Here is a 27,158-nt window from a genome sequence, read left to right on the forward strand (position 1 = left end):
GAATATAGTATAATCGACGAGAATAGGCGACAAAACTAAACATGCAAAGTATTATACCTAAACTAAAATCGACTCTTGTATTGCATAATAAATCGATTTCGACAATACTCATTGAGATTGCGAATGTCCTATAGAGAGCGGCTTTACCCGTAGGGTTTAGAAACAACTTACCCAACTCAGATTTTAACCCTCGTTGGAATGTTCTCCTCTTTCTTGACAAAATCGACTTATTAGACAATACCGTGTACGTAGACGTAGAGAAATGTTAAACATGTAACAAGAAACATTTATCATGAAAGACATATACCCATGCAAAACGGTACCATTAATATGTAAATATACATTAATATGCAATTCATGTCCGAGTAATCGTATATAAATATTTACCGGTATATGAACTTGATTCATGCATAATTCGAAGCTAAAACTTAAATAATAATCCATAAATTTTTCCTAATACTATATACATGGAATACATGCAGAAAAACATAATAAAAAAAATTACAATAATACTGAAAATTTGGAACTTGTAGCGTCCAGCGTTTTAAGCCATTGAACTGAAACAAAGCGTTTCAATTAAATTAAATAGCGATTAATCCCAAAGGATTATCGAATTTTTTAGGTCTGAGGGCAGAGATATTTAGGCCTCGAAATGGATCAAGGTTGATCGAGGAGATCTTTGGTGGTTGAGCAGGAGCGACAAACAAGAAAAATGACTCACGGACGCTGGTCCTGCGCGTCTTGTAGCGACTCGATCTGGCGCCGCAGCGTGTCAGTTAATTCAGAATGATTTCAACTTTTTACAACACTCTTATAATCGCCTGAATTGTTGTTTCCTAGTCCTAACTTTTGGTACCTGGAAGTGGAACGAAAAATTTGTGAGATTACAGGTCTATTTCGAGGGAAAAATATGAATTTTAACCAAAAAAAACGTAAACGAACGAAAAGGAAATGAAGGAAGAGAATGGGGGTTCCCCCTTGATGCAACTTCCGATCTGTAGCACAAGTTCTATGGCTTTAGAGAACAGCGGTAGCCATTTTATATATGCTTGTTTAACACTACTTAGAGGTTTGAACTCTCTAAATTGATGCAAAAGCACTCAAGGTTCCTTACTCACGATCTTTGTTTAGTAGAGTTTGAATAAAATTGAACTAACCTAAAGTTTAGAACAACTACAAATTGAATGTTACAATTAAAGGGAACTAAGGAGTAAAGGTTATAATATTAAAGCTAGGATTTCCTTCCTACACAAACATTAAGAAAGACATTAAAGTTTGAAAACATGCACTTAATACCAAAATAGAGATTTGAAAGAAAAGGTGGAGAGTTAATCCTCCTCATGTGAAACTATCATTAGATGTTGATTTGAAAAAGGTTATTTGATCCTTCCTAGACTCATAGACAAGCCCCTAATGGAAGAAAAGATTTGATCCCTAGCATGTATGGCTCACTTAAGAGCTCACACATGCTAGCAAGTGGAACTAAGCAATGACTTATCTCTAAGCTCATTGCTTTGATTCCTAACTAGACACTACACCAACTATCATTTTGGGATAGGGTGTAGAGCTAGTTGTTCTTCCTAACAACCTACCAAACCAACAAAAATTGATTTACCCTCACATGAGTTGGATTAACTCCCCAAAAGGGAAGTTAGCTCATGATCCTTGGGACAAGGATTTATAAACTAAAAAAACACAGAAGAGAGAGAGAGGGGAAAGCTAAACAATCAAACTCACTTCTATTTATTTTCTAGAAGAAAACAACTGTTTCCTCCATTAAAACTATTACAAGCTTTCTAATAAAAACTAAAAACTAACTTATGATTTTTTTCACTAAGAAACTAAAATAATGCCATGTAAAGAAAATAAGTCAAGGGAGTAAATGGAGTGTCCCCCACCCTTGTCTAATTTCTTCTCCATTTGAGAGAAATCTCATTTCCTCCCACGTGAATCATCAAACCACATTAATTCATTTTTATCCACCACATTAAAACAAAGTGACACCTTGCCTTTTTTTCACTATTAACACCTAATCTAATTTATTACATGCAAGGTGTCAACTTTGCACCAATAATTTGTTATTTTTGTCTTGACATGCTCCATGATTGATGACTCATCCAATCTTGTGGCCCCGCATAGTGGGTCCATATGCGATCCGATCCTTGGTCCGGTATTTTAGGCAGTTTTACAACTTCCCGCCTATGCGTAGAATTCATCACCCTGATTGTCTGAGCAGCTCTCCTGTCGCATTCGGAGTCCTGGTTCGAGAGGTAGGAGCTTTGGAAGTTTGATGCTTCTGTGCGGATTTGGAAGAATTCATATATCATGCGTTCCTGGCGTGCTTTATCGCGGGTTTAACCAATATTTCCATGTTTCGCAAATACACGCAACCATATGAAAACATATTTATTTCATGATTATTAAACACATAATTAACCAAATTTATATGTCTCAATGGGGTTTCATAATACACTTTTGGGTGCTTATCAATGGCCATGAACGGTTGCTCCTGGAGTAGCCAAATAGGGCTTTGCAGATCTTATTACTAAAGAGTCAACATGAACAATTAGAGCCTGACCCAGTTTTAGATTTGGTCCATATTTAGATATACATAAATTTTCACAAAAAAACTGTCCAAGGCTAATTATTGTCGATGTTTCTTCATAATAATCGTGATGGAGAAAACACCAATTCCAATTGAATGGATTCAAAATCGTGTTCTTGCATGGATCGGGGATTATAAATCCTCCCATTTTCATCCATTAAAAATATTTAAGTACTTGGAAAGTCTCTTTTAAATTGTCAAAGCGCGAATATTTATTTACCGGGATCGATTATGAGTTATTAAATAGTAAAAGCGAAAAAAAAATTCGCAATTTTAGGGACGATTCCTAAAGGACCCAATGAATTCCTAATTGGAAGTAGTGGATCTTTATTTGATTTTTTTGTCACATTGTTATATTTCAGAGCGTTGATAGGACCTATTCGAAAACAATTAGATGATGACAAAGTTATCAAAGATTGGCATTCCTTATTTCTATTCAACAACGTACGAATAGTTCTTTGATACCGGGTAAGTAATTGCTTAATCCTTGCCTTGGAATAAAAAGGATTGAGATTGGTGCGATCTGATCCATTAGCAGGGATCAACCTTGCCCCCACCGGATCATTCCTTTTTCGGGTATACAAAATAGGGGGTTTCACTAAATCCATTCTTATGAAATATCGAATCATATTATTTACCCTTACCCCAACAAATGACACATGAACCTCCTCTATAGAAGAACCTTTTTTGTCTTGGTCCCAATTCAATACTAAACAAGTTCGAACTAATTGAATATTTGTGTGAGAAATTTCGCGAATTGGTTTACCATTTCCATAAAGGATATAATTGACAACTCGAAGTTGCACACTATCCCTTTCCTGCAAGGGATCCCGGGGGAAAAGCATTGCTAAATTTATCCCGTTTACTATTTCATATGTGACTACGGGTCAAACCAAAACAAAATACTTTTTTTTGGTAGGTGTGATCCGTTGGACATAGATCAAATTTTTCAATTTTTTTGAGTCCTTAGAATTTTTTTTTCCCGTTCCCCGGCAAGTATCGGGATGCCCGTGCCGGGATATCTTATCTGTCTCTCTCGGGAAAATGGATCCCGAGAAAAATATTTTTAGTTCAACCTTTTTTTTTTTTATCCACTCGGACCAATCCACCTACTCGACTTCTTGTATTGAAAGTAATCCGTGTATCTACTCCAATGATACTATTGTTCCGTAAAATTATGGAAGAAGATCCGGGTAAGATATGCACTTCCTCGGGAATGAAAAAAAGTTGATCTATTTTCATTTGGGATTTTAGCCTAAATTCTTTTGTTCTTCGATACTCAATAAAATCCTCTTTTTTGACGATTGAATGCACCTCTAAAGTCCCATATTTAGTAATTCGAACTCTTTCTTACGTATTGGGGATCGTCGAAATAAGCAAGAATACTATTTATACGAAAAAGACCATTTATGGGTATTTCAATCGAGATGCCCGAAGCGGGTATTGCTTCTTTTTCTTGTTCTTGATTAGATTGTAATGGAATGATGAATCTATTTCTTAGCCTCTTTGCCAATAAATAAGAATTATCATCGAGAATGGCGGGATATATGAAATTACAATGATCATTACATATGCTTCGATCAGGTCTGAATAATCAAGAGCACCCCTTTTTACCGAAGGATCCGACCCGAAATAATTTGTGTCTCATTTGATCATTAGTCACCGAAAGATTATAAATATATTTTCGTTCAAGTAGAAAGTGAATAAATATTTATTTGATCTTGATCCTTGTGGAGCGTAAAAGGGACTATATATCGGCTCACGGAACTCCCGATAATATCCACAAATGACTTGTTTTTGGTAAGAGATGAACATTACCATATATATATTCGGTGCATGGTACACGGCGGTACTCAGTGCATTTCTCCCTCGAGTCGGAATAAATATGTTTTCGAACCTTCTCCTTAAAATTCAAGGTGGATGCTTCGGTAGCGAATCTCAGCAATCACTTGTTTCCGATTCTACATATTGATCATTTTAACTAAAATAAAACTTTTCTTTGGAATATTCACATTATGTATAATATCTTGACCCTCAATAGTTACATATAGATCTATATAACATAGAAAAGTCGGATATCCATGACGTGTACGTGTCGGATAAACCAAATCTTCATGGAATCTTCAGAAAATTGTTAAACTTCCTTCTCTAGTACAAAACCGATTTCATGTTGTACTTGGAAAAGCTACCAAACTTTTTCCATTAACACAAAAGGAAGTGGCGGACAGCTGTTGAGACTCATGAAAAATAAGGGAAGGTTCACATGAGTAAAACTTAATCCTGAGTTATGTACCTTGATTCTGTCAGATATAGGTGGGTATTACCCATGTTCAGAAGTTGTACTAGACACATTGAACGTTGCCCATGAAAAATGAATAAGACACGCAAAAATGCGAGTGTGCGTGTGTGTGTGTGGGTGGGGGAGCTACCAACCTTTTTTGCATCTTTATCATACAAGGCATAGAATATGTCAAGCAACCTCTTCTTAGTGAATGATTTGATCTCTCCCATCATACCAAAGTCATAGTAAATTAGTTCCCCATCAAGGTCGATATCAAGATTTCCAGGATGTGGATCAGCATGAAAGAATCCAGTTCGCAATATCTAAAATAGTACACATGTGAAATGTCAATAAACAAAAATTGCATGCCTGGTAAACAAGGTAATCATGAGAAAAAGTAGTTAAGCATTAAAGCTTATGGATGACTTCTTTAGACTATTAATATTCTAAACTGTAGTCAGTTTATCTGTTCAAGGTTGTTATTATACCATATGCTAACAAACAGCTCAATTTTACTGAAATAAGGAAGTCCATTTTACCTGAATCAAGTAAGCTTCAATAACGCGTGAAGAAATGAGAGAACGGTTGTATCCCCTTGCATCAATAATTTCCAAATTGTTAATCTTGATGCCTGTTAGAAGATTTGCCAATAAGGAATATTGTTAGCGCCAGCAAAAAGTTCAAAATCAACACAAACAATGGAAAAACCATTGAAACTTAATTTTTATAATCATGTTGTACATGTGTTGCAACAAGCACACAACAACAACACTAACAAACAGGTATATAGTTTTGAGAAAGAAACCTGGAACATACTCCAAGGTTAAAACCTTTATGGCAGTATAATCCCAAAAGACCCCCTACAAGAGAAACACCAGAAAAAGGATGCCTTTTGTGATATTCCCTTTAACAAATTTTCCACTATTGAGTTATTAGATCCAATAAATTGACTACTTACATACCGGTACACAGACCCACTTTATATTGCAAAAATCCCCCGAATGGAATCACGGCATTTTTCCCTTCATTTACATAATCAATCTCGATACAAAATCCACGAAAAAAAAAAAAAAAAGTATAATGAAAGTTGTCAATTAAAAAAATTATCAATTACCTAAAAAGTTTGGTTTAGTTTTTTTTTTTTTATTTATTTATTTTCATTTCATGGTAAATTTAGACTTTACTTAAAGCAAGCAAAGGTAGGTTGAGGTAATCTACATGTACAAAGAGATCAAGGTATTATTGCATGCACAAAATAAATAACTGAGCATCCTAACTCCTAAGCCAACCAATGTAATTCTTGGTATATTATAGAATCCCATCTAGGCACGAAGGACAGATGTTGTCCATATAACTCCTTAAACCTTTGGTCCACACATAGAGTGGTCCTTTATTGAGAAAAATTACTTTATAATCACCTTCAAAGCTTTCAGCCACATGGCTGGTAGCACCTGGAAATGGAACCAGACTCCAAGGCAATTACCTGATGGAGAGAATGGTTCCATATATTTTACCAAAATGTAAGAAGATCCAATACTCAACCAGGACTAACAAATGGAATGATAGATTACAAGTGAAACGGGGAACGCCCTTGGAAAGACACATAAAAAAAGACATGATTCACTAACTAAAAATCCTTAAAACAAAGTGACATCAGCTCTCAATAATAAAACTTTATTCCAATGCAGCACGCCAAACATAGAAGTGATCTTGGAGATCATTTTAGACAACAAATCCCATTCCTGCTCAAGTATGTGATATTGTGTAGCTACACACTAGTGTTCCTAGCCTTAATTGAGCTTTCACACTCTTTTCCTTTTGCAAAATTTTGAGGTCTTGGTGATGTGCCATGTGAGTGTCCTTGTTTTTTCAGATGCATAGTTTGTTATCCCTGATTCTTCTTGTAAATTTGGTTTTTTACCAAATGAACTTGCAGGGATCTCCCGTACTTTGTAAAAGTTCCACGAAGAACTATTCTCCATGAAAAAGGAGAAGTAAAGATACTTGGAGGATGTTAGTTACTAGATACTTACGTAGCACATTCTTCATATATGCCCATCCAGTCCCTTGTAGGACCACCAAGAGTCTCACTTCTCTGAAAATACTCAGCAATCAGCTTTAGATTCTCTGGAACAATAGAGTATAATTAATTAAGATAATCTAAGAGAAGACTGATAATAATATTAACAATAAGGAATGAGGGAGAGCACACACTCAACTCAGATGGCACCAGGGTTCATATTTATATAAATAACTAACATCAATCCATTCACAAAAAAATGTTGAATCGAAAAATCTAATTAACCATCCATTTTCACCACTATTTAGTAAAATATGGATAGAACAAATCTGGGTGTGTGGGGAATATGGACCTATTTATTAAAAATAAAAATAGGAGGATACTGTGGGAGGGGGAACATAAGACTAATACCTTGATTGGATGTTCATGCTAGTACTTCCAGTAGCACGAGATAAAGAGCCCCTAGATAGATATGCAGCCATCTCCTCCTTTGTTCTAACTTCTATTTCTCTTATTTGTATTGATTTTTTCGACAGTAAAATTTGCCTTTGTTGCAGAGACTTCAAGCAAATCGAATACTTCTTCTTTAAAAATCTTTAGCACAAAAAGGAATAAAAACACAAATTCAGCCACGAAAAACACAGTCAACAACACAACTTCAAAAGTTGTATTTCAAATGTCAAACCAGCTCGGCCTCCTGTCCATCCTCCTCTTTCATGCCACTACCACTAATACCATTACCACCACCCCCACTACAGGGGTTCGCCTTAGTATCATCCACCAAAATCTACAATCACTAAAATCTAAAATCTACAAATGGTTTTCACCTTAGTATCATTTGAAAACATGATCTACAGATGAGACCCAATGATGGACCTCGAATGAAAACATGCAAAACAGAGACGTAAGACACACACAGCCATGGCAAGTCAACTATTTTGGAAACACTGGTAATGCTGGCTATGAAGGAGAAACAAAATATACTGGTTGATGATTAAATCACTGATGTCACAATTAATTTCACTTCAAACAACAACACATGCCTAAGATAAGTTTTAATCATATTTCTGGAATTTAATCAAAGACTTGAAAACAGCTGAAATTAAAGAGGAATGACCACAAGTAAATATTATATATAGAAGAGTGCATCATGTACATATTTCAAATGGAGAAGTTTAGAACAAATAATAATATCGTCAGTACCTGGTCCCTAAAAAAATCAATCAACAAAAACACAAAAGAAGGATTGAGCAATTAGGACCATGCTACTCTCATTAAAATGACAACTCAACACTAACTGGACTCCAAAGCCGGCAAACTTAACAAAAAATAATTTGTTAAGCAAATTGTTTTGCAACTTAGATTTCTATGAAAGAAAATTCCCAAAATGCAATCACAAAACTACACATCAACTTTTACGAGCTCAATTTGTAGAAAATTAGTCCATGAATCAAACACTTAAAAACCTTATTTTCATAAAAAATAACTAAGACTAGCATCTTCAATTATCAGCTTAAAACCCAACATCTACATATAAATCAATAAAATAAACAAAAACCCAATCAACTTAAAAATACTAACTTTAATCTAACAATAGGGAGTAAAAAAGATGGGTTACCTGATAAAGATGACAGAGATTGAGGAGAAGTGATGAGTTAGTTAGGTGTTGATCCAAATCGAAGTAGTATCAACCCAACTAAGCAGTGAAAACGAAAAACAATTAATTGAGAGAGATGAAAAATAATTAATTAATTCAGAGAAATAAAAAAACAATTAATTGGGAGAGGAGTGAAGTACGACTTACCCCTAGTTTTATTGAGCGGTAGTAGCGAGAGAAGAGAAGGGAGTGGAAGAGAGAGGGTAGCGGCAGTGAGCGGTAGTAGTGAGAGTGATAAACATAAAATGAATAGCTTACCTACGAAATGAACGATGAAATCAAAACGTAAGTAAACTAAACTGTTTACGTGTTTATATTTATCAAAGTTTCCTACTCTCAATTCTATCGAAATAGAGTGGAGTAACGAATTCGTTCCACTCCTAGTGCTCTAGCATGTAATGTTTTCTAATCTAATTACTCACTCTTAAGTCAATGAGAGCTTTATGAAGGTGATATACTACGATACTTACTGAATTTGATTACTTGAATTTAACTACGAATGCTATGGAAATATGATTGTGCTTGAATCTAGATAAAGGATTAGAGGGGAATTGAATCCACCTCGAATCCAACTTAATAGCCTAACATAGATTCTTGTATCTTGATTCTTACGTTCTTACGGCAAGAAATTCGAGTTCTAATCCCTAGTGTTCATGGCATTTCTATCCAGTACTAACTAGCATGTGAGGTCGTTCACCCATTCTCATGGCGAATCACGACCTTCTAGATTGGAATAGATTCTACAATGTTTCTACACTATACCACTAAGTTTTCATCAAGGCTTCATCAAACCCTCTAATGGAGGTTTTAGCCTTGAGTCATCAAACCATCATTTCCCATTTCATTATAACTACACATCATATTAAAATTCTAACTTAACTAAATTAACTAACAATGGTTCAATCTATTTAAACTACGGAATGATAATCAACAAGACTTAAAATCAGATCTATAAATTGAAATAACACAATTCGAAATTGAGAAAACAACTATTTTATTTATCTAATCAATCAAGAACAATGATTCAAAGACTTAATCTAAAACAAGAATTGAAAATGGAACTAAAGCTTAATTTAATTAATGAAAACAGATCTAGAATTATCTATATTATTTTAGGTCTAACTAGCTACCATTAACAAAGAGCTAAACTTTGGTTTTATACTTTCAGATCCAAAAATCGTGCATGGGCTTGGAGCCATGTTTTGGGCCGAGAAGAATCAGCCCAAAACCCAATTCTTTCAAATTCAAAAAGGCCTCTTGGTGTAGTTGGCTTCCACAGACTTTTCGTCCACTTCTGCTCCTCTGATTGGGTCAAGGCTTGGACCATTGGAAATCTCTTTCCGAGCCGGTCGTTTTGACATAAGGTAGGCCCCATTCCGAGGTCTGAGTCTAAAGATACTGGCCCTTGAAGTTTCAGCGACTTGTGTCTTTGTTTCGGCCCCAGATCGACTTTTCAGCTTTTGACCGGGCTTTAGGAAGGCTTTGTCTTCTTGAATCTTGGGCTTTAATCACGGAACTACTTAGTAACCAACTTTTGCTCCTTTATCTCGCTAAAGTGGTACATTTCTGCACATAATGGACTTTGAAATCTGAAATGCATAAAAACACGTAATCAGTGTTAACTCTTAATTATTACTCACATAATTTGTCTAAAAGTATGACTGTTACAGGGTTAAAACTACAGTTTTGGGCTCTTATCAAACCACCCCCAAACAGCATTTTGCTTGTCCTCAAGCAAAGATGAGAAATTAGAATAAGTGACCAAAAATAGAGTTTTATCTACTCTCGTTTATTTACTGCGATTGCATTGACCATATATGCAACAAGGCCTTAAACCACTAGGAATTCCCTAGTGGGACGAAGTTATAGCCTCGTGAGAGTTTTCCAGTGAAGGTACTCACAAACTTCAACTATACTACAACGACTAAGAAATAAAACTATTGTTTTCCTCATTCATGTCCCAACTATCTATACATCTCACTAGCAATTGAATAAGAATAACTAAGTCAAAAACCTAAACTAATATATGCATAATAATCAATCATCTATGATACAAATATATATACTATGAGTAATACTATGAAATGCCTAGCAGGTTCGTTTCTGAAAACTCGGAATAGCGTCCTTAAGTAGGTCCTCACATAAATGTCAAGACAAAAACCACTCTGATTTTTCCACTCAAGTTTAAGCTACTCATTAATGCGGTGGGCACACTTTACCTTACAATCTCAATGACAACAAAGGAAGCGAGTCGATCAAACACATCTGCCACTTACTATCACACTAACCTATTCCTAATTGAGCTAGAAGTCTTTATTAGGTGTTCATGGGATTAGGAGATGGTTTAAGAAGGAAGGAAATGGATATTCAAAAGGACAAGTCTGAGATAATAGAGTCTTCATATTATGTAACTTAGAGAAAACCTTGTTATTTTCTTTTGCTTCTATACTTTGTTTCCATCCTTAGCCATATTTTTTTTTTTCTTTTCTTTGGCTTTTGACTCCCTTTTATTCTATTTTTGGAGTTTTTATTTATTTCTATTTTTTTTTTTCTTTTCCTTGGATGGAAACTTCTTTTCTTTTTCTGAAGCAACTAACTAATTTTTGTTTACACGGGTTTTTTCTTCTTTCTTCACTCATTCTATTCTCGGACTTATTCTAAATTGGGTAGGTTGATTTATTTTTTTTATTTTGTTTTTGTTTTTGTAACAGGGGTAAAGGATTTGTGGTTTATGGAAGGCTAAAGAAAGGCTCGAGGGCTTAACTAGCGGAAAATAATTCATAGGTTTGAATTTCTGGCTATATCGATCCAAAGAGGGCCTAAATTCTCGCTTAGGATATGGCATAGTGATCAAACAAGTGGGCGTGTGATATCTCTATCCGATTTTACTTCTCCCTTGTGTCATTTCTCAAATGTTTGGCTCATATACGACTTTCGGCTATATTCTCACAGGATTTGTAGAATAAGTACTCTAGCCTAGATTTGAAACTTTCTCGCTAACAATCATAGATACTCATGTAATATATTTATAGATAGATCACGAGATTATTACCTACATATTAATCTAAGTTTCTAACAATTATTTCGATGCAAAAGCTACGTGACACTTCTAGATTGTTAAGAGCATAGAGAAAGAAAACAATACCAATATTCCTAAGTGTATAGCATAACTTATTTATTTATATTTTTGAATTTTAAAAATTTTAACTAGAAAACAAATGCATATTATACATATCTATATCCTAACAGATGCCTTAATTACACGTGTTTCTATGCCCCCAAACAAGAATCATGCTTTGTCCTCAAAGTATTGTAAATAAAGAGGGTAGGAAAAATACCATGGAAACGCGTGAAATTCTGGAACATCTGCAAAACAAGGTTAGAACATACTAATATAGAAAATAAAAAACTGACGCAACTCTATAAGAGTTCCACCCATTATGGGGTTAACAGAATTAAATTGCTTGGGACATAAGTAGACACTAACTGAAACTAAAAACTTACCATATCTCCCGCTTATGCATCCTCCTCCTCGTTAACGAGACGAGGTTCCTTCGCATCCTGCCAGTCCATTATAATTTGCCAAGCTTGACGCCATTTATCATCGACTAATGCTAACTTTGTTAAGTGTTATCATAATGCGATGGGATGTGCCGGGGGCAACCAAATGAGGCTGCACCCGCCATCCCGCCAAGTCATTATTCGCGAATGAGCGAACCACCCAATTGGTGGGTCTCATGACTTCAACCCTTTTCCAATCGGTGAATTGTGCACATAATTCAGGGTAAACAACTACATTATGATGCGGTGACCAAAATAGGCATAAGAAGATACTTATGCCTCATGCTTTGGGCTCTCTTAAGACTAGCGACTAAAACTTCGGGGATGTCATATCGGCGCCCCTCGCCTAAAGCGAGGAAAATGTCACCAGCAGTACTGTTTGTAGAAATGAACTGCCATTCCCCCAAAATATTCATCAGGATGAATAACATGGTGGTGCCTACGTTTAGGGAAAGGCTACCAAGGGCAATGCTATATCGCCCCTGGTCCATTACTCGAAATACCCCTCCCCCATAATACTCATGGAAATATATATAATCATACAGGTATGCATTATCGGTCATATATGCCCATGTGTGAACAGGATCAGGTATTGGTAATCCATTAACTAAAGCGACCACATTTTTATCGAATTGATGTGTCGTGTCCTCGACTACGACAGAGAATTCTTGTTCTCCATCCTGATTACAATAGAATTTAACATGGTCGTAGAAATAAGCAGTAAGCTGTGGTGAATATGAATCGTCATCACTTACCAGTAGATGACGCCATCCTACTTCTTGCGGGATTCTTTAGCCGGAACCAATGTCCATAGGTCTCGGTGCCCAACACATCTTTGAAGGACTGTTCAAGTATGACTATAGGAGATGTCATCACAATAACTCTTTGAATAGCTCCACAAAAATCCTAGAATGATCGTCTGAAATTTGAATTTTTCGCGTTCCGGAAGGCGGTATGGAATCTTCGGGTAGAAGCGGTCGCTCGCTCGTGTGTTAATGATTTTATAGTGTTTTGAAGCGGTCGCTCAGGAGGGGGCGGTGGGCGCTCGACAAAATTTTTGAAAATGTAAAGGGCGAGGAAGCTGCCTCGAAGAATTTGAAACCGGAGTTTAGAGCAAAAAGAAAGAAAACTTGGAGTGGAAGGTGCGGGATGATGGTGGGATGTATTGTGGTTTGTTAGTGTAGAAAGGATGGAGTTTAAATAGGTTAGGAGCTTCCAAAATGAATCGGGAAGTTCCCTATTTGTTTGAAGGCAATTTCCGGAAATAGGAAAATTCCCAAAACCGTAAACGGAAACAAGCCATTTTCATGATTTCCTAAAAATTCTGGTATCTTTCATACTGGATTTAGAATAGGAACTTCTAAACTCTCGTAGATTTCATGCTACCACCACACAAGTCATAGATATGCCGATATCGGCCAAATTATCAAGCTTTCCTCCAAGACAACTTAACATATATATGATCATATAACGACTTATGCTCGGTCTAAATATTTCCACCCACAAACAAGTCGGGAAGGTGGGATAAATGATAAAACAAGCAGTACTCGAAAATAACCAATTATATTAAAAATAAAATAAAATAAAAATCCAAAGAACATTAAATAAACACATTACTATTTAAATTTAACTACTGAATTAAAATCCTTCTAATAAAATGAAATTATGAAATAACAGCGAACTCCAACTGAGGTGAACACCTAGTTTTGTGATGATGATGGACCCTGAGATGGAGATTGGCTCTGGGATGGAGAATGATTTGAACCATCTGTCCTTCGGCGACGACGCTCATGCCTGTCGGACTCGGTTGAAACAGAGTCCTCCACGGGTGGCATCGCGTCGTAGCATCTATTCGAACAAGCGTTGGGTTTCCATCTCGATACCGAAATCGCGCATCTTTGGGTTTGTTGTTCTTTGGTGGATAGTCTCCATGTTAGACAAGATATCGTCGAGAACCCCTTCGAGCATTTCAAATCTCCTCTCGAAGGTTCCCTTGCTTCTTTTGAACTACTATCGTCTATTTGGGATATCTCCACAAATACCATAAATGCACCATAAAGGCGTTTTTGCAACACTTGCATCGTTCTACATTAGAATTACACTTCTCTAATGCATCTTCATCCAACCATGTCATATCTTCCCTTTCATCCTCCGACTCATCCATTTTTTCTTCAGACAACGGCCAAGTCTCTTGGATGCAATCTGTATAGATACTTGCATTAGAATGCAATTTGATCTTAATAGGAGCAGATCTTGCGACAGCTCTAAAGAAGAGCATGATCTTAGTGATCAATACGGGAAGAGGCGCTAAACTCTTCCCCACTCCTCGAATCACATTAAACATTAAATCAAGGATGCAGAAATTATACTTCTTTGTTTGCAAAATCCAGAGAACGTGCAGACATTGCAGGCCGATATCACTGACTTTGTCTTTCCCGAGGACGTTCCTACCAATCCACCGAACTCTGACCCGGTTGATTGGTTCTCGTGGTGGTGGCGGACGAATGGGATGTCGGATTGTATTCACCCTCCGCGACGGTATCCTTCATCAAAGTAGGAACTCCAAGTATAGTGGGATTCCTGAATTGTCGTTACTACTAGGTTGCTTTCAAAGCGTAATTCCTAATGATTGACTAACAAGCCGTAGCGTTACTTCTCTCCGCGTTCCTCCTAACTTTATGAAAATCCTATCCCTTCCAATTCGCTTTTTATAAAACTGTTCTACCAAATCATAGTGATAGAACTCCTCGGTTGAGTACCACAGTCCGTTCCAATGTCTCTTGAACATCTCCGAAGTCATAAAATGGCGCAAAAACTGAAAGCCGGAAGCAAAACGCGTGTTCGGCAAAATTTCGTCGTAAGTAGCCATTGTAATTTCTTAGACTACTAATGGTTTGTAGATCGGGGGGGCGAGTTTTGAAGAAAACTACTAAAAGCGGCGTTGGTGGCGGTGGTGGTGGTGGTGGAAACTATAATTGTTGGTTGTTTTTGAAGTTGGGTTGGTGGTGATGATTGTTTAGAAGATTTAGGTGGATTTGATTTCCTTTGGTGTAGGTGTAGTTAGGTTTTCTTCCCTCTCTCTATATTTATTTTTTATTTTGGTTTCCAAAATTTAATTTAACTTGTAACCGGCGGTTTGGGATTGAAGTGGAAACACTGTGCGTGCGGGTTGGGAAGGAAGGAGACGCGCAACGTGCGTGCGGGTTGGGCCCAAGCCCAGTTTGAATTCCGAAAATTTCCGATTTTTCGCGCAAATTCAAACTCAATTTGCCGCTTCGTTACTGGCCCGATTTTGGCGAATGAGTTATGGAAATGATCAGTAGAGAATTTCCGATCCAATGATCCATAAAACACTCAATTCCAACCATGGGTGACGTATAAGAGGGTGGAAGAACGCCTCGAAGTGCGTGTGTGACGTAAGTTATGCGAACGAAGGAAATCTATGTTTAGATTACGTCAACCCAATTGAACTAATGGGCCTAAACAAAACCAATGGAAAGTTCGAACAATCCCGATGGAAAGATCGACTGCCCACCCCCAAACAAATTTGTAAACACAAAATTTGATTTACAACGTGGGTCGTTTAAAGTCAGATTCCCAAGACTTGTTGGATTGCTATTTCTAGGATTTTAAGAATTTTAATTTTATTTTTATTTGTTTATTATAAGAAACACGAAAAACAATAAATACATAATTCACTCCATAGAGGAACATGACTCAAAAGCCGAGAAAACATGCAAAAGTGGAAAACGTGAATTATGTGAACTGTGGACTTAGGATCCGGTACTTACAGCCACACACTCCATAGGGAGGGCCCGGTTACCTGAATGGTGTACTTATCAGTATATGGAAATGAAAGTAAGTACACCAAATGACAAGGGTCACTCCTCATAGACAGGGTCCTGTAAAAGGACTTCCTCTACATCAGGGGACAGAAGTTCGTGAAAATGTTTTAACCGTTAACCATTAACTTGAAAGGTACTGTTGTCATTTGGATTTACCAAGGTGATTGCCCCGTAAGGGGTGACTTCAGTAACTAGAAAAGGGCCAGACCAACGGGTTTTTAGTTTGCCTGGGAAAACATGCAGACGGGAGTTGTAAAGCAAAACCTTTTGACCTACCACAAACTCTTTGCGCAAGATATGCTTATCATGAACATGTTTCATGTTAGCTTTATAATCCTTCGCGAGATCGTACGAATCGCTACGGATTTCTTCAAGCTCATTCAACTGCAACTTGCGTTTGACACCTGCCTCATCAATATTGAAGTTAAGGCTTTTTATAGCCCACAGAGAACGGTGCTCTAATTCAACGGGCAAATGACATGGTTTCCCAAAAACAAGTCTAAAGGGAGACATACCTATAGGAGTTTTGAAAGCAGTTCTATACGCCCATAAGGCATCCGATAGACGCTTTGACCAGTCTTTCCTATTAGGGTTTACAGTTGTTTCTAAAATCTTTTTGATTTTCCTATTAGAAACTTCTACTTGTCCGCTAGTTTGTGTGTAACTCCATACTTTTTCACTAGGGATGCAACAACTTTGTTGCAAAAATGTGTTCCACCATCACTAATGATGGCTTTAGGAATGCCAAACCGACAGAAAATATATTCTTTAATAAAAAATTCAACGGTCTTATGGTCATTGCTACGGCAAGCTAGGGCCTCTATCCATTTAGACACGTAGTCCACGGCAACTAGAATATAAATGAAACCGTGGGAAACCGGGAAAGGACCCATGAAATCAATGCCCCAAACATCGAAAATTTCTACGATCAAGATTGGATTTAATGGCATCATATTACGTTTCGTAATTCGCCCAAGTTGTTGGCAACGTATACACGTCTTGCAATGCACTTGGGCATCCTTAAAAAGGGTAGGCCAATAAAATCCACATTGTAGAACTTTAGCGCCTGTTTTCATCCCACTAAAATGTCCACCACACTCTTTGTCATGGCAGAACGATAGAATTTCATTATATTCCCACTGGGGAATACAACGACGAATAATAACTGATCCGCGACAATACTTAAAAGGTAGGGCTCATCCCAGTAGTATAACTTAACTTTCGCCAAAAACTTTTACGTTCATTCCTTGACCAATTATAAGGCATAACATCAGCCGCTAGATAATTTACAATGTCGCGATACCATGGTCTTTGAAAAAAATGGCATACAGATGCTCATCAGGAGAAGAGTCCGATATGGACTCAGAATCAGTCTGATCGTCGTTTGTGAGTCTAGATAAGTGGTCGGCAACTACGTTTTCGACCCCTCTTTTGTCCTTTATTTCTAATGTGAACTCTTGCAGGAGAAGGATCCATCGGATTAATCTCTGCTTAGCATCCTTCTTTGCAAGAAGGTACTTAAGGGCTGCATGGTCCGTGTAAACTAAAGTTTTAGAACCAACCAAATAAGGACGAAACTTATCTAAAGCGTAAATGACGGCTAAGAATTCTTTTTCTGTAGTTGAATAATTTCGTTGAGCATCGTTTAATGTTTTACTAGCATAATAAATGACAGTGGACTTATTATCTAGTTTTTGTCCCAAGACTGCACCAACTGCATAGTCACTAGCATCACACATGAGTTCGAAAGGTTTAGACCAATTGGGAGGCTGTATAATTGGTGCAGAGGTTAGGGCGGCTTTTAAAGTTTCAAAAGCCTGCTTACAATTAAAATTAAAATCAAAGATTGCATCTTTCAATAGCAGATTAGTTAAAGGCCTAGCTATTTTTGAGAAGTCTTTAATAAATCGCCTATAAAAACCTACATGGCCTAGAAAGGCTCTAATATCACGGACAGTCCGTGGTTTAGGCAGAGTCGCTATCTTATCTAGTTTGGCCTTATCTACTTCGATGCCATCACTAGATACAATGTGACCTAGTACTATGCCCTTTTTCACCATGAAATGACACTTTTCCCAGTTTAAAACGAGGCTCTTTTCTTCACACCTTGTCAAAACCTTAGACAGGTTAGACAAACAGTCTATGAAGGAGTCTCCATAGATAGAAAAATCATCCATGAAAACTTCCATAAAGCGCTCTACCATGTCACTAAATATATGAAGCATACACCGCTAGAAGGTTCGGGAGCATTACAAAGGCCAAAAGGCATTCGTTTATAGGCATACGTTCCAAAGGGACATGTGAAGGTAGTCTTTTCTTGGTCATCAATATCAATAATAATCTGAAAATAGCCCGAGTAGCCATCGAAAACAACAAAAAAGCATGGCCAGCTAGGCGTCGAGCATTTGATCTATAAAAGGTAAAGGAAAGTGATCCTTTTCGTGTCATAGCATTTAAACGTCTCAGAATCAATACAGATCCTCCATTTCATAGGACCTTGTGTGACAACATAGTCACCCTTTCGTTCTACGAACCATGGTAACTCCTGATTTCTTAGGAACTACATGAATGGGGCTGACCCATTCGCTATCAGAGATTGGGTATATGATACCCGCATCGAGTAATTGTAAGACTTCTTCCCTAACCACCTCTTTCATGGCAGGGTTCAAGCGACGCTGAGGTTCGCGAGAAGTCTTCGCGTTATCCTCCAAATGGATACGATGAGTGCAAACACTAGGGTCAATTCCTTTAATGTCAGCTAGGGACCAACCAATCGCAGACCGGTGTTCCCTAATCACTCGGATTAAACGTGTCTCTTCATCCTTAGATAACAGAGAAGATATAATTAACGGATGACTACCATCCGGATCGAGTTGAATATATTTTAACTCTGGGGGAAGGGGTTTAAGCACTGGGGTAAAAGGAAAATCAATAGATGTTTCGTCGAGGTCCTCATTTTGCATAATGAATACTTGCTTAGGTAGCAAGTCTTCATACTCAATATGTGGAGCAACCGAAGTGTCTACAATTGGTGTGGACTCAAGGATGGTGTTGACTTCCTCTAAGTAGGAGTCATTTACAAAATCTGACTTTCCAAAAGAAAGGAATTTGTACATATTGTTTTCAGGAAATGTGTTGTTAAAATAATCTTGAGCTAAGCTCTCGATCATGCTAACCTCCCCATCTATAGGCGAATCGGTAACTGTTTCATCATTTTAAAACATTTACCTCAACCGTGAGATGGCCAAAAGATAAGGACATCTTACCATCGCGGCAATTAATAAGTGCGTTGGCGGTTGCTAAAAAAAAGGCCCTAAGATGATCGGTACATAGTCATTAGCGACTTACGTATCGAGGATAACAAAATCCAGCGGGATAGTAGAAATCCTGAACCTTAACAAGCACGCGTTTTCCACTACACCCTTAGGATACTTAATAGACACGTCCGCTAATTGCAACGCGTTATTTTTGTAGGTTGCATTTCTGTAGACCTATTTGTTTATACAAGTAATACGAGAGTAAGTTAAAGTTAACGCCCCGTGTCTAATAAAGCGGTCGCCGTGTGGGAATCTCCTAAGGTGCATTTTATAGAGGGACGACCGAGTGGTCCTTGTACTTAACAATTCCATTATTTTTGGATAAAGTTGGGAATTGTTCGGTTAAAAAGCGTCTTTAGGTATGTTGGTCTTCGCCCTAGTAGTGCACAACTCTTTTAGAAACTTAGCGTGATTAGGTAGCTTTTAATAGCTTCGAGAAAAGGAAGGTTTATCGTTAGATTTTGAAAACGCGTTCCTAATCTCCTCGAAGTTGGTATCCCTGGTTAGCATGGCTAATTTTTGAGGGAACGGTGGTTTCGCTCTATATTTAGCGTATGGCTCGACTTGATGTGTAACCTTGGCTTTCTATTTCTTAGGTTGTGGTTTAACTGGTACCTCTACAGTGGTAGGTCCTTCAGTTTCTATTTCGGTATCTAGTTCGATATCCGGTGTAGGGAGTACTGATGGGGTAACTATAGGCATAGTTACTTTGTTATCAACCACTTTTCCAGAGCGGAGAGTGGTGATGGCATTTAGGTCACCTACTATTGTCGTTTCCGTACTAGTATTACCGTTTACCTCAAAGGCTGTGTTTGTTGTTTTAGGGTTTGGTATCGCTTTGTCCCGAAAACGCCTTTTGGTTGGGTTTTCTCTTGGGCTAACTGTTGTATGCCCTGATTTATGGATTGTAATATCTGTTGGTTTGATTGAGTCATTGATTGGAAAAGTTGTTGGGTAACCTGTATAAAGGCGTCGATACGGCCCGGTTGTGTAGGTGTAGTAGTCACAGGTGGTGCGACTGGAACTATCTCACGTTGATTATTTATGGGTGGGTTTTGATAGTTACTATTGTTAACCGGAACGATACCTCTATTGGTATTATAACTATTATAATTATTCTGACCTTGTGCTACACCTTGTCGTGGTTGCGCTTGGTTGTTATAATTATTATAATTTCCTTGACCTTGTGCCTGTCCTTGCCTAGGTGGAGCTTGATTATAGTTGTTTGTTTGCCTAGCATTTTGGTTATTAAAGCCTGGAGTTGTAACTTGTTGATTGTTTCGCCAACTAAAGTTGGGATGTTGTCTCCATGGGGCATTAGGAATAGGATAGTTATTAATGGAGCAAACATTATCTTGCTCTAATTGTTGTTGTTCATAGGCGAGAGGACAATAGGAGTCAGGGTGCTCAGGACTCAAACAGAAATTACATGGGTTGGAGTTGACATTCATGACGGGAATAGGCTTTTGTTGAATAGAAATAGCCTCTACTTTTTTAGTTAGAGATTCGATTAAATTTTTAAGTTCTGGGTCGGGTTTCATCTCAAACATACCGGGCGGCCTTAAGCTGTTGAAGAAGAACTAGCTAGGCGGGGATATCATCACCTCCAATTGTTTATTGCGTTTAGTTTGTTCTTCTAAAAATTTGTAAGCCTCCGAGGCTCCTTTACTTAGGAAACTACCCCCATTCATTATGTCAAGGACTTCTTTATGGTGATGTTGAAGTCCTTTGAAAAAGGCACGAACTAACGTGTCTTTTGCTAGGTTATGGTGTGGACACTCTATAAGCAGATCGGTGAAATGATTCCGAGCCTCAGAAAATGATTCATGAGGGTTTTGTCGGAAGAAATGAATCTTGGAAAGCATTTCATCTGTCTTTAGGGGTGGGTAAAAATATATCATAAATAGCTGAACAAGTTTAGCCCACGAGTCCCGACTTAGGCTTTGGGCGTTAACCAAGAAGACGCCTTTATCGGGCTAAGGTGAAGGGAAATACCCTCGGTTTAATTTGTTCCGCAACCAACCGTAGGATGATGGAATGTTGTAAGGACTTGTTCAATCCTAATGTGTGTGTTGGTAAGGTTTTTCATGGCCTAAACCATGGAAAACGGGTAACAAATTAAATATGTTTGGGAGAATTCGAAAATCCCCCACTGGGTCTGCTAGAACGATGCAAGATTTAGGGCTATCGCTCAAAGCTTTGTACAAGTCGGAGAGAGGAGTCTCTCTTTCTTCAACCATTATGTCAGGTATGGTTGGTGGGATAGTAGTTAGAGGTGTAGTGATTGGTATACTCGATATGTTTGTTTGTTGACGGTTAATTACGTTCGGTGTTTTTCTCCGACCAGACCTTAATCTCATGCAAGTCTAAGTCTAAACACGAAAACAATCCAAACAATCTTGATATATTAGTATGAACCTCTAACTGGAGATGCGAGGTATGGAAGAAAGGAATACCTGATAGCGTCCTTGCTTCGCTTATGAATAGCGTCTTGTTTACGCGTGTTGATGTAAATAACAACTTAGAACACTGAAAAAAACTTAAAAATCGAAGTTGAAACAAACTGTAGAAATCCAAAAATTTTGCATGGGAGCGGTCGCTCCTTGTCCACTTAGTGGCTGGTGGTCGCTTTGGTATGGTATGCGAATTAAAGTCACAGACTATAGGGGCAGCGCGCTTCTTATAAGCTAATCGCGGTGTAATTTCGTCCCGAATTTTTCAGCGGCTGAAACGAATAACCACAAGTATGAATCAAACAAGGGTGGGTGGGTTTAATGGGACTTAAAAATGACTAATTCTACTATGAAAACAATGCTAAAGTGCAACTAAGATGGCAGCGGCGCCATTTGATAAACATAAAATGAATAGCTTACCTACGAAATGAACGATGAAATCAAAACGTAAGTAAACTAAACTGTTTACGTGTTTATATTTATCAAAGTTTCCTACTCTCAATTCTATCGAAATAGAGTGGAGTAACAAATTCGTTCCACTCCTAGTGCTCTAGCATGTAATGTTTTCTAATCTAATTACTCAGTCTTAAGTCAATGAGAGCTTTACGAAGGTGATATACTACGATACTTACTGAATTTGATTACTAACATAGATTCTTGTATCTCGATTCTTACGTTCTTACGGCAAGAAATTCGAGTTCTAATCCCTAGTGTTCATGGCATTTCTACCGAGTACTAACTAGCATGTGAGGTCGTCCACCCATTCTCATGGCGAATCACGACCTTCTAGATTGGAATAGATTCTACAATGTTTCTACACTATACCACTAAGTTTTCATCAAGGCTTCATCAACCCCTCTAATTGAGGTTTTAGCCTTGAGTCATCAAACCATCATTTCCCATTTCATTATAACTACACATCATATTAAAATTCTAACTTAACTAAATTAACTAACAATGGTTCAATCTATTTAAACTACGGAATGATAATCAACAAGAATTAAAATCAGATCTATAAATTGAAATAACACAATTCGAAATTGAGAAAACTACTATTTTATTTATCTAATCAATCAAGAACAATGATTCAAAGACTTAATCTAAAACAAGAATTGAAAATGGAACTAAAGCTTAATTTAATTAATGAAAACAGATCTAGAATTATCTATATTATTTTAGGTCTAACTAGCTACCATTAACAAAGAGCTAAACTTTGGTTTTTATACTTTCAGATCCAAAAATCGTGCATGGGCTTGGAGCCATGTTTTGGGCCGCAGAATCGTGCCCAAAACCCAATTCTTTCAGTCCAAAAAGGCCTCTTCAGCTGCAGTTGGCTTCCACAGACTTTTCGTCCACTTCTGCTACTCCGATTGGGTCAAGGCTTGGACCATTGGAAATCTCTTTCCGAGCCGGTCGTTTTGACATAAGGTAAGCCCCATTCCGAGGTCTGAGTCCAAAGATACGGCCTTCGGAAGTTCTGCTGACTTGTGTGCTGTTTCAGCCCGTATCGACTTTTCAGCTTTTGACCGGGCTTTAGGAAGGCTTTGTCTTCTTGAATCTTTGCCTTTAATCATGGAACTACTTAGTAACCGACCTTTGCTCCTTTATCTCGCTAAAGTGGCACATTTCTGCACATAATGGACTTTGAAACCTGAAATGCATAAAAACACGTAATCAGTGTTAACTCTTAATTATTACTCACATAATTGGTCTAAAAGTATGACTGTTACAGGGTTAAAACTACAGTTTTGGGCTCTTATCAGAGAGAAGAGGAGGGAGTGGAGAGGAGAGAAAGAGATCGAGGTTATGTTTTATGTTTCGATGAAATAATGAGCGCGATTTTATTTCGTTTCTCTCTTTCGCCAAAATTTCAAGTTTCTAACGCTTAACCTACGGTTTGCTCTAATTTGAAAGCGTTAGAATTTAATTCTTGGAATTCCTCCGAATTAAAGCAACACTTATCAACATTCGCAACACTTATATAGCGTAGGCAACTTACCAATGCTAAAAAAGTGTTGCAAAGCAAAAAAGGTGCGTGTTGCAAATAGCCTGTTATGGTGTAGTGCTAGAATCTAACTTGTGCATTCTAAATAAGCGGACCATAAATAAGGCAATAATCCAATACATAATTGTTGGGTTTAGTTGGGTATAGGATTACCATCATTTAGAACCTTCCCAGAGAGTGTCTGTTAATTGAATGTCGTCCAAGGAAGGTTTTAATAGCTATTGCTCTATTACTTGATCAATGGTTGAGATTAAGATCCTGAGGTTGGACGGCATAAGATAGCTTTGTGAAATAGCTTTCTTATTAGATATGGTTTGTGCCCTACTTCCCCAATACCGATATTCTTAACTATAATAATCGGCTCGATAATAATCGTTCTCTTTCTCGATGTCAACTTTGTCAGTGTCGTCTCGTTCCCCAATTGGGTTGGTGAATTTACTCGAAGGCATACTAACTACGATCAATAGGATAAAGAAGCAAGTGAATATGTTGGCATTGAAGGAGGTTGATATTCTCTTTAGGAAGATGGATAATTTTATTACTGATAGTGATATTCTGATGAAAATGAAGGAAAGAAAATTGAAGAAGAAAATTGTGTCGTTGCAAAAGAAAGTGAAAAGATGTGAGCGTAAGATGGAAGTCATCCAATCTGTTTGGTTAGATTTAGAGAACAGTTCTGGAGGGAGTCTAATTTGATTCATGAGGGAGACTGTTCATCTGTTTAATATTCATATTCATGGCTTGTATTATGTTGTTCTCTTTTTATCCCATTTTATCCCTTTATGTATGAATTGTATGTGTTTGACGAAATGACTCTTACTTTTCTCTAACTTTTTCTAGTTTGTTCTTTCTACTTCTTTATCCCATTTGCAAAATAACTGAATTGTTTGAAGTGATGCATACAAAATAATAACCTTTCATAAAATAAGTAGATTCCCTGAAGTAATGCGTCATTTGGAAGTGTCCTTTGGAAGTGATGTGTCCAACGTAAGTGTCCTTTGGAAGTGAAACGTCCTTAGGTTGTTGGTGACTTTCCACCTTCCAGTAAATAGTAAACATACGCTATATAAGCATGGGTGTTGGTGCATGAACTATTGGTGACTTTTCATAACGATGGCCCAATCTTCTAAAAGAAAGGGGAAAGATGAGGGTTGCGTTCTTCCTTGGGAAATGTGCCGACAGATTCTTCTCTGTGCTCCATTCCCATTGTTCAACAAATCAAAGCTTGTTTGTCGTGAGTGGGAAAAGAGTAAGATTGACCCCTCATTCCTTAACGATTATGCTTTGAAGACGAGAACTCTTCTAGGTTACATAATTTAGACTGCACACGGTTGGGAAACGTATACATCTTTCGCTTCAAATGTTGATCACATTCCACCACTTCCTACTCCTACTATAGACTTCTGTGGATACGGTTTCAAAATCTTGGTTTCTTCAATGCAAGGTATCCTTTTAGGTCACAAGGAAGTTGAAATGAAGAATGTGTACTACCTTTGCAAACCCACGACGCAGCAAATGCTTATGTTGCCCAGTCCTAAAACTAGATTTCAGACACAGTGTATGGGTTTGTATGTGGAACCGTTGGAATTTATGATACTGCGTTTGTCAGAAGACTACAGAAACACTATAAGACAGTCCGAAGTCAACAACTGCAGGGTAGTCATTTGCCATGTGGTTGAAAAGTTCAACTCCCACATACACAAATGGAGAAGGCTGAAAGATTTGAAGTTGTCCTTTAATAGTGAGCACATTGAAATGAATCCAGGTATTGTGGCCAAAGGATGTTTTCATTGGCCTATTCGTGAGGGGGGGATTTTGCGATTCAATATTGTCACCGAGAGATGGAGTAAGATTGCACTACCGTTGACAGGCTGCCGCTGGAAGAGTTTCAAGCTTTTCCAATTTCAGGGAACAATTGCAGTTATGTTCTCCTTTATGGGGGTTGGGTATCGTACACATGAATTGGAGCTTCGACTTGTAATTGACAACTGTTGGGATGAAGGTCGGAGGTTTAAATTGGACAATTTGTATGTTGAAGGCATCTGTCGACCTCATTTTGTGGACCTAGTAGATAATGGTGTTGCAGTTTTTAACTGTAGAAGGCAAATGGTGTGGTATAATTTAACAAAAACCGAGGATTTGATAATCAAAGAAATCCCAAAGATTGGCAGGAACCACGTTCATAAACTAATGTCAGATTTTGTGCCAAATGAACGCCTTATGAGTATGTCAAGGTCTGGTTGGGAGTCGAGTTGGGGTGGATGGAAGAAGTTTCTGGACAAGAATTTATGAAGCCATTCTGAAGATGCAGTAAGAGATTGTTCTATCCCGGTATCAAATCTGCATTCTTATAGTTGGTTGCTGGATGATAAGAGCCCAAAACTGTAGTTTTAACCCTTTAATAATAATACTTTTAGACCAATTATGCGAGTAATAAATAAGAGTTAATACTGATTACGTGCTTTTATGTATTTCAGGCATTGGAGTCAATTATGTGCAGAAATGTGTCACTTTTGCGAGATAAAGGAGCAAGGGTTGGCTGCTAAGAAGTTATGTGATTAAAGGCCAAGATTCAAGGAGAAAAAGCCTTTTTAAAGCCCGGTCAAAACTGAAAAGTCAAAGTCAACGCGGGTAGAAACAGCGCACAAAAGTCAGTAGAATTTCCAAAGGCCATATCTTTGGACTAAGACCTCAGAATTGGGCCTACCTTATGTCAAAATGACCGGCTCGGAAATATCTTTCCAATGGTCCAAACCTTGACCCAATCAGAGGAGCAGAAGTATATGAAAAGTCTATTGAAGAAAAATTCAATTGGAAAGACCTCTGTGGACTGAAGAAATTGGGTTTTAGGCTCGATTTTCCAGCCCAAAACATGGCTCCTCTGCCTATGCACGAAAATATGGATCTTGTCTCTTCCATTTCAACACACAAGAAAAAACTCTTAAGCAAGTAGTTTTTAGGTAGCCATTAGCATATACTTCTAGATCTACTTTTTACATTCCATTAATTAGTTTTCAATAGCTTGTTTTAGATCTGATTTTTACTTTGCAATAGATTAGTTAGAACAAGTAGATTATTATTTGAGAATCAATATTTAGTTTTATAATAAAGTATTAGTTTTCATTTCCATTTAGTTATTGATTTAATTCTTATTTAGAATTAGTTTGTCTTCATTTGATAATTAGTTAAATCATAATTATAGTTCAAATTAGTAAATTTACAATCTTTATATCATGTCTTGCTTAAATTCATATAGAAATGATAGTTTAATGACGCTAGGCTAAACCATCATTAGAGGGGTTTGAGGAAGCCTTGATGAAAACTTGATTTTTGCTAGCTTAGAAATCGTCGTGATAATCTATCCAATTCTAGAAAGTAATTAGTTCACCATGAGAATGGGTTTGATTACTTCAC

At 37.5% G+C, this 27,158-nt stretch overlaps 1 long non-coding RNA gene across 1 annotated transcript; it reads right to left on the minus strand.

Moving 5' to 3' along the window:
* Window positions 1-5,040: 5,040 nt before the first annotated feature.
* LOC147475366 (uncharacterized) lies at window positions 5,041-5,750 on the minus strand. The gene is made up of 3 exons (XR_015207376.1): window positions 5,692-5,750; window positions 5,426-5,517; window positions 5,041-5,209 (listed from the first exon to the last, which is right to left on the minus strand). It is a non-coding gene; the product is annotated as an uncharacterized LOC147475366 (long non-coding RNA).
* Between the last annotated feature and the right edge of the window lie 21,408 nt (window positions 5,751-27,158).

The sequence above is a fragment of the Coptis chinensis genome, chromosome 9 (assembly GCF_015680905.1).
Source record: "Coptis chinensis isolate HL-2020 chromosome 9, ASM1568090v1, whole genome shotgun sequence".
NCBI classification, from domain to species: Eukaryota; Viridiplantae; Streptophyta; class Magnoliopsida; order Ranunculales; family Ranunculaceae; genus Coptis; species Coptis chinensis.